The following is a 13,789-nucleotide window of genomic DNA, read 5'->3' on the forward strand; positions in this document are numbered from 1 at the left end:
CCTATTCAGTAAACATGTGTACTGACTTAAAGCGGAGGTCCACCCTAAAGTGGACCTCCGCTCATCGGAACCCTCCCCCCCTCCGGCGCCACAATTGGCACCTTTCAGGGGGGAGGGGGGTGCAGATACCTGTACAGTACAGGTATTCTGCACCCACTTCCGGGATAGCTCTCTGCGGAAAGGGGCGTAGATTACGCCCCTTTCCGCAAGTGCCTGCCCCTTTCCGCAAGTGCCCCGCTGCCTGCTGGGAAACACACAGATCCCAGAGGCAGAGGGGACCGTCCTTATTGCGCAGCGCGATTCACGCATGCGCAGTAGGGAACCGGGAAATGAAGCCGAAAGGCTCCATTTCCTGATTCCCATACCCAAGATGGCGGCGGCAGCACCCGAGAGACGATCTAGAGATCGGCTTCGGGTGCCGACATTGGGGGCGCGCTGGACAGGTAAGCGTCACGATTTTAAAAGTCAGCAGCTGCAGTATTTGTAGCTGCTGGCTTTTAAAAAAAAAAAAAAACGTGGAGTCCCGGCGGTCTCCCGCTTTAAAATGTATTCATTTTCGCTCTACTCTTTTTTTTTTTTCCGGGAGATTTGTTATTTTGAATAAATTTGTATCTTCGGAAAAATTTCAATTTCAAAATCCAAAAATTAGAAAATTCAAAAATCCGAACATTCAAAAATAAGAGAAAATCCAAAAATAACTAAAATCCGAAAATGTGAAAATCCGAAATAATAACTGACTAATCAATAATAACCAACTATTAAATTACAGGTATTGGAATTTCCTTTACAATTTGGCTGTTAGTGAACATAACTAATACACATTTATCCAAAGTTATGAAATTATCCGAAAAAACAAATGCCGCATCTAAACAAATGGAACGTAATGGATTAATAATAAAGAATAATAATAAAAAGTTTATTATTATTCTTTATTATTATTTTGTTACCTTCCATTCAGTTAGATGCGGCATTCGTTATTTCAGATAGTTTGCAACTTCGGATAAATTCATATTCGTTCACTAAGGCTGGATTCACACCTATGCAGTTTTAGTCCATTTACCATGGTTTCCTATGGAACACTTTTTGTAGTGCAAAATGCAAAAAGCACAAAAACTGCATAGATGAGACTCCAGCCTAACAGCCAAATATGAAAGGAAATTCCAATGCCTATAATTTAATAGTTAATAATAGTTATTATTAGTCAGTTATTATTTCAGATTTTAAAATTTTCAGGTCTTCTAATTTTTGGATTTTCATTCTTTTGAATTTTCATTCCTATTTTGGGATTTTCAAATTTCAGAAAAATTTGTTAATTCGAATATTTCCAAATTAAGGAATTTGTTGAATGTAGTTGAAATTCAGAACAAAACAAATTGCACATGTCTACTATTAAGTCCATTCCCCTCAGGAACCTTTCCCTGCACTACACCTATTCTGTCCCTACCCAATGGGGTTCTCTCCTTGTCTTACACATGCTGCAGGTGCCCCCAAATGGCACGCAGCACCCCTTATAAGATGGCTGTCTGAGATCTCCTTGCAGCATTCATTGAAACAGCTGTCTTCTCTGAGACACTGACAGACTTCATCAGGGGTCAATTTCCTTATTAGACTTCTCTACACCTGTGAAAATGGAACCAGGCCATCTACAGGTCGGAGGGAAACATACACCTGTTACATTCTGAAGCACTGACGGTAAGTATTCTCTTTTTCTTTCTTTTTTTTGTAGTCTTAAAATAGAAAGTTTTTTTAGCCAGTTAAGCCTCATTTACAAAGCAGTAAGGGCGGTAAAAACAGACATTTCAGCTGCAGTTTTATCACTACCAAACCTCCCACTTAAAGATAACATTCTGCAGCCTTGATGCTTTGCTTTGTGGCCACACTAACACGATTTGTTGAGTTTGAAAAGCATCACACAGTTATCCCATTTAAAATCCCCTTTTGGCAAAAACACTGCCAAAAAAACAGGTATTCAGGAGCTGGCAGGATCGCCTCCTGAACATAAACAAGCTGCTGCACTCCGAAACACTATTCACCAAGGATTTCATTTCCAAGGGAAGGTAGAGACTGCCACACATGTAAACTTAACCTCACACTAAAGTTGAAATCTTAATAAACCCCAGGGGTGTTGCTAGGTCTACAAAAGATCTGGTGTTAGAGCCCATAGCAGCGTAGTAAAGGAAGTCATACACTTGGGCGGGCATACACATGTATATACAGTAATATACGTGTGTGTATATATCCCCAGAGAGCCCCCCACTTACATCAGGGTCCCCAGAGAGCCTCCTCCTTACATCAGGGTCCACAGAGAGCCCCCCTTACATCAGGGTCCCCAGAGAGCCTCCTCCTTACATCAGGGTCCACAGAGAGTCCCCCTTACATCAGGGTCCACAGAGAGCCCACCTTACATCAGGGTCCACAGAGAGCCCCCCCTTACATCAGGGTCCACAGAGAGCCTCCTCCTTACATCAGGGTCCACAGAGAGCCCCCCACTTACATCAGGGTCCCCAGAGAGCCTCCTCCTTACATCAGGGTCCACAGAGAGCCCCCTTACATCAGGGTCCCCAGAGAGCCTCCTCCTTACATCAGGGTCCACAGAGAGTCCCCCTTACATCAGGGTCCACAGAGAGCCCACCTTACATCAGGGTCCACAGAGAGCCCCCCCCCCTTACATCAGGGTCCACAGAGAGCCTCCTCCTTACATCAGGGTCCACAGAGAGTCCCCCTTACATCAGGGTTCACAGAGAGCCCACCTTACATCAGGGTCCACAGAGAGCCCACCTTACATCAGGGTCCACAGAGAGCCCCCCTTACATCAGGGTCCCCAGAGAGCCCCCCCTTACATCAGGGTCCTCAAAGAGCCCCCCCTTACATCAGGGTCCCCAGAGAGCCCCCTCTTACATCAGGGTCCCCAGAGAACCCCCTCTTACATCAGGGTCCCCAGAGAGCCCTCCTTGCATCAGGGTCCTCAGAGAGCCCCCCTTACATCAGGGTGCCCAGAGAGCCCCCCTTACATCAGGGTGCCCAGAGAGCCCCCCCTTACATCAGGGTGCCCAGAGAGCCCCCCCTTACATCAGGGTCCCCAGAGAGCCCTACTTACATCAGGGACCCCAAAGAGCCCTTCTTACATTAGGGTACCCAGAGAGCACTCCTTACATCAGGGTCCCCAGAGAGCCTCCCCTTATGTCAGGGTCCCCAGAGAGCCCCCCTTACCTCAGGGTCCCCAGGGACCCCTGCTGAGACTCGGGGCTAAAGCCCCAAAAGCCACCCCCTAGCGACGCCAATGCTAAACCCTTAAAGCGGGATTCCGCTCTTTTTTTTTTTTTTCTCTTACCTGTGTTACAGGTGGGCGACTGCTACCTTCGCTTAGCATCCACGTCCGGCGTTTTTTTGACCCCCGGCGCGACGATTCTTTTCTTTGGGATGACTTTTAAAGAAGTGCTCTGGCATTTTCCATTTTAAGTGCGGGCGTCTGAAGCCCACAGGCATTTACTTCCTGTATATCGATGACGCTCGGCTCCCAGCATGCTCCGCTCCATCTCGCACATGCTCAGTGTGCAATAGTGGTAATGGCAGATACAGCTGCCTGCCCACTTTAAAAATGGCAAATTCGGACACACTCTCGTCACGTGACCGGCGTCCTAACGAAATCTCACGAGATTTCGCAATTTCATTGTCCCCCCATGGATTCTTGGGAAATAGCTTAGAAATTTCCCAGGGACCATTGCGAGGACGATAACCACGCCTACTCCCACGGGAGGACAACCCGGAAGTCAGCAGAAACATCTGAAATAAAAGGTAAGTAAAGAATATTTTTTTTTTTTTCAGGGTTCATTTAGGTAAGTATTCTATCTTGTGATTTTAATAATATGAAGTTTAATTTTTAGGTACCAAACCGCTTTAACCCTCGTACACACAATCGGATTGTTGGCCAACAAAGCATCAGACATTTTTCTGAAGAGCATGTTTGTGTATTTGCATGCACTTGTCTTGCATACAAACGGCACACAATTGTCAGACAACAAACACAAATGTTGTGATGTCCTACGAAGAATTTCAGCTCTTGAGCGCCACCCTTTGGGCACCTTAGGTGGGGATTAGTTCATTGGATCTGGCAGTGAGGTTTACCTTTTATTCTACCAATCTGTGACTTCGGTATGATGTGTATTTTGAAGTAATTGATATAGTTGGTAAGAACTATTTGGCAGATGTTCCACTCAAACTCTGACAGGTTCCCTTTAGACCAGCTCTGGGTGAAGGTTATCACTTTGGAGTTATTGTGCAAGGCATGGGTTATAATGCCACCAATATGTGCGGTGCCCCAGGGGTATATGGTCATGTTCTCTGTAACTTCTGCTGTCTGGGTGAATGTGAGCTCAAAGCACCCTACACAAAAGAATAAAATGCATTACTGAAAATGATAGATAGGTAGTGTCAGTGACGGCTGGTGTTTTTTTCTTTTGAGGGCAGAAAACAGCCACAGACAGTCGGGAGGATGGTCCCCATCGGTGCCTATCTATGCAGATTTCTATAAGTTTCCTCCTGTGCTTCCGCCATGCATCTCTCTCCTCTTCCTCCTCCTAGGCGTCCAATAGGATCCCCTGTCCTTTCAGCCTGGAAATGGGTAGACCCATGCTTTCTGATTGGCAGAGAGGCAATTCAGTTTAGAAAAGCGAATATTTGTTTGCTTTTCTAACACACCTGGATGGGCACCAAGCACAAGGCTTTGCGTCCAGAGCCCACTGTATTTTGGAGCCTATTAGAGTCTCTGGCTCTAATCAGATGCAGTATCATGGCAGTTGCAGATCAAACAGAGACTAAGATGGCAGCTTCCTTGGCTGAAAAAGATAGGAGGGTTTAGTTCAGCTTTAAAGTGAAACTTTAGTCAGAAAATTCTTTTCTTCAGAAAAGTCCTGCTAGATCACTTCATGCTGGCTCTTTTGCAGTTATAGCTTCAATGTAAAACATTAAAAATAAGTACCTATTCTGTTTAAAATCCAGTAATACACGGATTCACCATGCTCTGCACATGCTTAGTTTCTCTCTATTATAAGGCACTGCTGAGTTTGAGTTAGAGGCCGGTCTGCTGACAGCCTTAAAGTGGAATTAAACCCTCCTATCAATAACAGCCAAGAAACCTGCTTCTGTTTGATCTGCAACTGCCATAGTGCTGCACATGTCATCAGCTATGACACCGGCCATTTGATGGTTTTACAGATTAGTTTAGGGCACAAGCAAATGTGACAGTTAGCAATCCAGGGATGCAACTGTTTTTTGAAGCCGTTAAATCGATGGGTTTAGTTCTGCTTTATGATTTACTGCTGATCAGGGGCTCTGGGCTTCAGCAAAATGGAAGCCTCCAACAAGAAGAAACAGGAGCAATGCTGGAGGCAATTTACAGCACACACTCATTTTGACAGCATAATTATTAATGTGCAATGTATGTTTCTTGCTAAAGAACATTTTTGTTTATCAAGTTGTTATGGGTAAAGTTCCACTTTAAGGTGATATTCATACAGTTCTCTTCTCAATGTAAAATAAAAAGGGAAAAGAAGATAAAAAACTGTATAGCGATAGAGACCAATTTCTTTCTATACAATAGTTAATCTACCATATTTACAGCATCTGGATAGGAGACACAAGGCAGAAAAGTAAAGAGGTACACAGTCACACAAAGTTTAAATAAATCACAGGAAGTCACGGCAACTAGTAAACTCTTTAAGGAGGAACTGAATGCACCTGAACACTCTTTTATTTTTTACCCTTAAAGAGGAACTGCAGTCTGCTCACATAATTTGTAATAAAAACATCTTTGCCATTCTGAAGCTTCCCTCCAACCACTTTGCATATTATTTTATGTATACTGTGATTCTGTACACGCCAAATATGCTGCAGAAATCTCTATCCACTGAGTCTGGCTGCATCCATTTTAACTGTGGGCAGCTGAAGCCGCTGCCTGTTAACTTCCTGGATTTACACACCTTCAGCTCTACAGCTCTCATTGGCCCTCTTATGACTCACCCCTCTCCCTTCCTGGCAAACTCTCACAAGAATGAGAGAGAGAGCTGTACATGATGTCACAAGCCTAGACTAAAGACCAGACAAGAAACAGGAAGTGGGCTGTATAAGGTATTTACTCCCAGAAAAAATAATGTTTTACTATCCAAAGTTAAAACAACAAGGGCAGAAGATTTAATAGATGGAAAGTTGAAAAAAATTACTGAAGGTCCGCTTTAAGAACTTTGGAGAAAGAAAGAAAAAATAATCCAGACATTTTTGGGGGGTAATGCACCCCTTCTTCAGGGTCCTTAAAAAGCATACTGAGAATAAATCAGGAGACAAAGACATCTTCAAAGTGTGGTTCCTTCTTTTCTTCTTCTAGTCCTGTACTTCCAGAATTAAAGGGGTTCTAAACTGTCCTGGTTTTTTACCTTAAAGGGGTTGTAAAGGTAAATGTTTCATTCTATGCATTAAGGTGAAAAAACATCTGACAGTGCCGGCGCCCCCCCCCCCCCCCCCCCGTTTTACTTCACCCCTTGAAAGTCCCGACGTCCTTTCCACCGTTCAGCCTGGCCGCCGATTGGCTGGAGTGGATGGATGGAAAGCAGTGCAGCCATTGGCTCGCGCTGCTGTCAATCACATCCACTGACGCGGAGCGCCGGGGGGCGGGGCCGCGTGATACAGCGAGCAGCTATAGCCGCCGGCTGTATCACGGGAGCGCGCCCGCAGATGCTTCTCACCATGCGAGGGAGATCGCATGAATGTGAGAAGTACCTGTGGGAGGAAGCCGACACAGCCGCCGAGGGACCCCAGAAGAGCAGGTTCGGGGCCACTCTGTGCAAAACGAGCTGCATAGTGGAGGTAAGTATAACATGTTTGTTATTTAAAAAAAAAAAAATAATTCACTTTACAATCCCTTTAATGCATTCTATGCATTAAGGTGAAAAACCTCCTTTGGTGCTGCAGTCCCACCCTGAGCCCCCGTTTTACTTGCCTGATCCCGATTATTCGCCGGCCGGGAACGAGCACACCAGTTTTAGCTGGTGTCTTGTGTCTTGATTGGATAGATTGATAGCAGTGCAGCCATTTGCTCCCGCTGCTGTCAACCAAATCCAATGACCCCGGGGACGGGGCCGAGTCCTGCATTCTGTGTGAATGGACACAAATGCAGGACTCAGGAACCCACCCGCATGGGTGTCCTCCAAGGAGAGCAATTCTCCAACGTGGACACTCGATGCGGGGAGGACCCAGGAGTGCCGCTGAGGGACCCCAGGAGAGCAGGTTCAGGGCCACTCTGCGCAAAATGAACTGCACAGTGGAGGTAAGTATGACATGTTTGTTTACAACCCCTTAATTTTCATTTGTTTAGAAATAGTTTGATATACGTTTTTTTCTCTTAGGTCTCGTTTACACCAATGGCGGGGGCATTAAAAATTGGTAGTGGAGCTGCGGGTTTACTGGCCCTGGTCATCTACCTTAACCTAACATGGCAGCAATAAAAGGGTGGCACACATGCCATGGCAGTGAGGCTTTACTTTGCAGGTGTAGGAAAATGTATGCCAGTCTTATGTATAAACCTGCTCCAAAGAAACACTAGAAAGGAAAGGAATATTAGAAAATAAATATTAAAAACTATATATTTCTTGGTATACTGTGTGAATGGGAACAAATAACAAACATATAATGTCTACAAAGGTGGAAATGCACTTTAAGCCATATGAACAAAAGCTGACCATTGTAAGTACCATTGTTATGATTTTTTTCCAACCCCAGTAAGTGACACTTTTGTTTGTTCAGTTTAACTGGGTAAAGTGGAAAATAATGGATTTCCTGGCAGGATCAACAGGTAATAAAACTATGTTACAGAGGGGACACAAAAACTGTTGTGTCAATGCTATTGTACCCTATGTGTCATTAACATACAGTATGCACATTCACTGCAGTGGAGAGACACAACACACACACCGATATTCAGCACTACCAGGCCAAACATAGAAGGAAGTGTCTCTGACTTAAAAACATCAAGTTTAACAATATATATACTTTATGAATATGCATTAGCACTAGGCATGTTATAGATGTGATCGTATAGTTCAGTCCAATCAGCATTCATATCTTCTTAGTAGCAAAGGAACAGTTAATTGGGTGTATACATCATGTGACTCTCAAAAAAAGACAATTCAGTAATATTTGGTCAGTTCAGACTGGTTTTGATAAGGAAGTCATTTTTTGCAGCTTTCTGGGTTCTTCTTTTCAGCCACATATCCTGTAGTTCCATTTTCTGAGGAATTGAAACAAGCCATCTAAGAAGGAAAGAAAAATCAAGCAAAATATAAATTCTTAGCCCTTGTACACACGGATATTCCGATAGACAATGTCCGATAGGACCGTGTTGTCGGATAATCCGACCGTGAGTGGGCTCCATCGGACTTTTTCCGTCAGAATATCCGACAGACCAAGTTTTACAGCTGGGCTATAAAAAAATTTCGACAACATGATCTGATCGGACTTTGTCCGATTGTGTGTAGAGAATTCCGATCGGACAAAGTGCCACACATGCTCAGATCAAATTCCTAGACCAAAGCTATTGGCTAATTGCCTGAACATAGTCCCATGGTAACGAAATAACGTCACCACGTTCTGAACGATCGGATTTTCCAACAACTTTGTCCGACCGTGTGTATGCAACAGTTTCGGACAAAATCCGTCGGACAAAATCCAACGACTTTGGTTGTCACAATGTCCGACCGTGTGTACAAGAGCTTAAAGCGGCAGTCTCTCTCTCTCTCTCTCTCTCCCTCTCTCTCTCTCTCTCTCTCTATTTATCTTTCTATCTATAAAAAGCAACATTATCAGACCACTATAATTCTACTCATTTCCCTTCTCTTGACCCCTATGGAAGGATCACTACCATATCTTCCCTACTTAGTATGATACCAGAGGGTCCACAGTACTACTTCACATCTATGTGGAGCAAAGCTCTTCTAAGGCCCCTTTCACACGGGACAGATCAGTAATGATCCGCCCCGTGATGATCCGCTTGCTCAGCGGGGATCACTCCGTTGTCCCCGCTGAGCCAGTGGATAACACACTGTGCAGGGACCGCCCTGTCAGCTTTCTGCTCTCCTCTATGGGGGATCGGATGAGCACGGACCGTCTGTCCATGTTCATCCGATCCGCTCTGCAGACGGATAGAAAAATAGGATTTTCCTCCGTCTGCAGAATCGGACAGTAGCGGAGGCGGACTATAGCGGGTGTCTGCGGATGTTTATCCGCAGACACCCGCTATCCCATAGGAATGCATGTATGTCCGTATTTCATCCGCAAACAGATGGATGAAATACGGACATAATGTCCGCTTGTGTGAAAGGGGCCATAGGGTGAATGTGGATACATACTGTATCTTTACTCATTCGTATCACCCATCTTGGCATCATACAAATCTGCTAATCTGACTATCTGATAACACTCTTCCTTGGGGTCATTTTCCTCAGTTCTAACTGTCATTTTAGTAATCCTTGTATTTCACATTTAGAACACCTGAAAAAAAACAAATTAACAAGCAATCCTATAACAATGATTCCTACGAGGACAAAAAAATAAATATATCTGTTGAATCCATGAACATTTACCATTTCTAAACAAAGTGTAATCTGGGTTTGTCATATTTCCTATCATAATGTCACATTGTATACCTCTCTCCCGATATTCCCAAAGGACTTAAATTATAGTTAGCATAAAATGTATTTTCACAATAATAGAACATTTGTGGTTTTTCTGGACATACTGATATTTTTGGCAGCTTTGTATGGCTTAAACTCAAAATGAAAGTAAATGGGTACCAGATGTGCGCCTTTTTTATCCCGAACGGTCTGGCCTATGTGAACATATCTAGCAATTACTCAAATTACTCCTTATGCCTGTTATCTTGTGTGATTTGTACAGGTGATTTTCCTCTATAGCCTTGACTGCTAAGATCAAGCAAAGGCATAACAGTATTTTACTCATCTTTTGAAATTAGCCCCTACTTTCTTGCAATGGCTGACATTTATCCACGTCACTTTACAGCTGTAGCAGTTGTCGGGAACACTTGGTAGGGTCCTTCAAACTTTAGTCCCAAAGATACTTTTACGTGTTCTTTTACTAGGACCCAATCACCTGGCTGTAAATCATGTGTTCCAGTTACGTGATCTGGATCTGGAATTGAATCAAAAACAAACTTGTGCATCACAGTTATCTGCTTGTATTAGACAAATACATAACAAAACATAATCATTATACATTACAGCAGTCTGATGTGGAAAATACAACCCTGTCTTAGGTGGCCCCCCCAAACAAAATTTTATAAGGGCTTGAGTTCTCGGACCTATAAGTAGGGGTAATCCTGATGTAAAGGACCAGAGGCAACCGTCCTGGCCACTGTTTCTTTAGTGACCTTTCCTCCAGTTGCTGCATTCATTTAGCTAGCCCAGGGGTCTCAAACTGGTGGCCTTCCAGATGTTGCGAAACTACAAGTCCCATCATGCCATTGCCTTTGGGAGTCTTGCTCTTAACTGTCAGCCTTGCAATGCCTCATGGGACTTGTAGTTTTTCAACAGCTGGAGGGCCACCAGTTTGAGACCTCTGAGCTAGCCTTTCTTTAATGATTCCACTATATTTTTCTACCTTCCCTGAACTCTGAGGATGATAGGTTCATGGAAGGCCTACTAAATGGCCAAGTCCTTGCATACAATTTGCATGATCTGTCCAGTGAAATGTGTTCCTCTGTCACTCTCTATAGTTTCAGGGAGTCCAAAGCAGCATATTACTTCAGAAAGGAGCTTCTTTGCTGTTGTCTTGGCATTTACTTTAGCCACCAGTCAGACTTCTGTTCAGCTTGAAAACATGTCTATGCACAACAAAGCATATTGATATTGGCCTGATATGGGCAATTGGATGTAATCAATCCAAAGTCTTTGGAAAGTGAACAGTGGCTTGGCCAAATGTCTTTGTGTTACTCTGGTCGGGTTTCCTGGGTTATTTTTAACACAGATTATGCATCCCTTAACAAAGTCTTGACATGAATTTCTGGAGTATCACATAAACTATCCAGTCTTGCTTATGTTTCTCTCCATTGCCTTAGGGCCTACATGATTCGGGGCAAGAGCTAGTTGCATGATCATCTTCTCCATTTGAAACGGGACACGTATTCCATTTTCCTTGCACAAGAGTCAAAACTTCTATAAATATTTTCTGTTTATCATTTAAATAAAATGATCAGGATTAGTATATACTAGGGTATTAATGTGAAGAGGTACTGTTTGTGAATCTAGCTTGCTTTGCAAAGAGTTCTTTCTTATGGATTGAGCCTGATATAAATACACTTCACAAAACAAAAACTGTAACTGACAAAATACCCAAGTATCACATGATAAAATAAAAGGGTTCTTCAAGTAGGAGAAATCAGAACATAGCATGCTATAAGTTAGCTGGATAAATAAAAGGCCAACTCTAACCAAAATGTTTCTGTAGTTTTGTGTAGAGTAGAAAAAAGTTTAAAGAGTTTGAACATTTGTCAAGTTTTTTTTTTTGATCTCACTCAAAATTATATGGGACTTTAAAGGTGGCAGAAACGACTACTTCACAATTATATAGAGTTAATACAATATCAATTTATTACATATACAATAGTTAAAATATAATTGAAAATATAAAAACCACCACAAATAATTATGCGGTTTTTCGATCAGCAGTGCAGCAGGTTCCGCTGTACAGGTTTCACCGTATAGGCTTCCTTAGGAGTCTTATGAATTCTGCATATTGCTGGTACAGAATGCTAATGGAATAAAATGTACTGGCTCAATTGTGCATCAGGTTCCCAAAGGAGGAGGGTCAAACCCATTAGGTATTAGTAACCATAGGAGGGACATATATTCATTACCTTTTACGGGCTTAAAGCAACATCTGTTGCGTGTAGTTCACCGGCGGAAGTGTGGGTCCCTGGAAAGATTTAGGAGCAACTGGGCCAAGTGAGGTAAGGAGGGAGGGACCCAAAAGATCCAAGAAGAGGTATATCAGAATCTTATGCAGGTTTATTGGAACTCCCCAGGGAACCCTCAAGGAATAGGACCAGTATCTGCTGTAGCTGCAGGGGGACTCTGTCCCAAACCATGCAGGCGTAGTAATAGACACTGAGCCAAAGAGCAGATACTGGTCCTATTTTGGAGGGTTCCCTGGGTAGATCCAATGGACCTCGATAAGATATTGACATACCCCATTTGCCCCTAAATCTTTCCCGGGACCCACTTTGGAAAAGAACACACTCCCCCCAGAGAACTACAAGTGACAGATGTTGCTTTAGGCCCATAAATGGTAATGAATATATGTCACCCTTATGGTCACCAATAACTCATAGGTAAGGCCCTCCTCTTTTGGGAACCTGACGCACGATTGATCGAGTACATTTTATTCCATGAGCATTCTGTACCAGGAATATGTAGCTTATATAAAACTCCTGAGGAAACCTATACAATCAAACCTGTAGAGCAGAACCTGCTGCACTGCTGATTGAAAACTGCATAATTGTTTGTGGTGGTTTTCATATTTTCAATGATGTTTTAACTTTTGTACATGTAATAAATTGATATTGTATTAACTCTGTACATTTGTGAAGTAGTAGCTTCTGGCACCTTTAAAGTCCCATTATGTTTGAATTGTTGATTTCTATAATATTTGGGATGTGGTGCCTCTTGGCTCTCCATTGCCTGACACACTGAGAGGAAGGGAACTACATGTAATAAGTTGACTTTAATTTTGAAATTTTTCCAGAGATTTCAGGAATATGATGGATCACAGAAGTTACATGGCCATAGATTTGGTCCATTTTCCTGCAAGTTTGGTAGGAGAAGGGGCGAAAGACAGAACCAAAGGCATGGTTTAGGATAAATGAAGATCAAATTCTGTTTCTACAAGAAAGCACAGTCTGTGCATAAGATCCGTAAATAACGTTTCCATTTCCACATTTCTTCTAACTCCACTTTCTTTGACAGATTGTTCCTGTCCACAGTTCACCAAGCGATGGATACGTACATCCTAAGGAAAAAAAATTGATTTAGTAGCCTTTATAGTAGCTGTCATTATGCATCTAGTCTTGACTCTGGCAGCAGATCTGTGTAGAGCTGTCAGTGCTCAGGACCAGGGGTGTAAATTATATATTCTGAGCTTCATCATAAAATCATTAACAACCACCAGACCTACAAATATTACCCCAGAAAACACTTGTCATTATAAAACATTTTCTTCCAGCCAATAAGCCCATCATGTCAGTGGTACCACAAGAAATACATATAGATATAGAAATCAAAGCTGCCAAGTACTATGTGCACATTGCAGTAAGCAGAACAACATCAAAATCGAGAATGCACTTTGACGCCATAAAACCATATTCTTTATTCAGCCTCACAGACTTGAACATTTCTTGGCTTTGCCCCCCAACTAACGCTTTTCACCCCAGTTGGGCTTAGTCAAAGAGGTAGACCTCAATGACTACCTCTACAACTAAGCCCAATTGGGGTGGCTGTTCAGAAAGCCAGCTCAGATGAAGACTTGATGTACCAGTATTCATAAATCAAGGCCAAGCCCCAACTGCCATGGTGCAAAAAATTTCCATTTAAAGGAGAAGAATGAGATTAAAAAAAAAGAAACATATATACTAACCTCCATGTTGAAGCATCTGTGTGGTAAGGCAGCTGTCCCACGTCAGCTCTAAGACAAAGAACTGAGCGATCACATGACTGCTAATTGCTCAGTTCTC

The sequence above is a fragment of the Lithobates pipiens genome, unplaced genomic scaffold (genome assembly GCF_037356315.1).
Source record: "Lithobates pipiens isolate NorthernLeopardFrog02 unplaced genomic scaffold, aLitPip1_a1.2 Scaffold_1, whole genome shotgun sequence".
Classification (NCBI taxonomy): domain Eukaryota; kingdom Metazoa; phylum Chordata; class Amphibia; order Anura; family Ranidae; genus Lithobates; species Lithobates pipiens.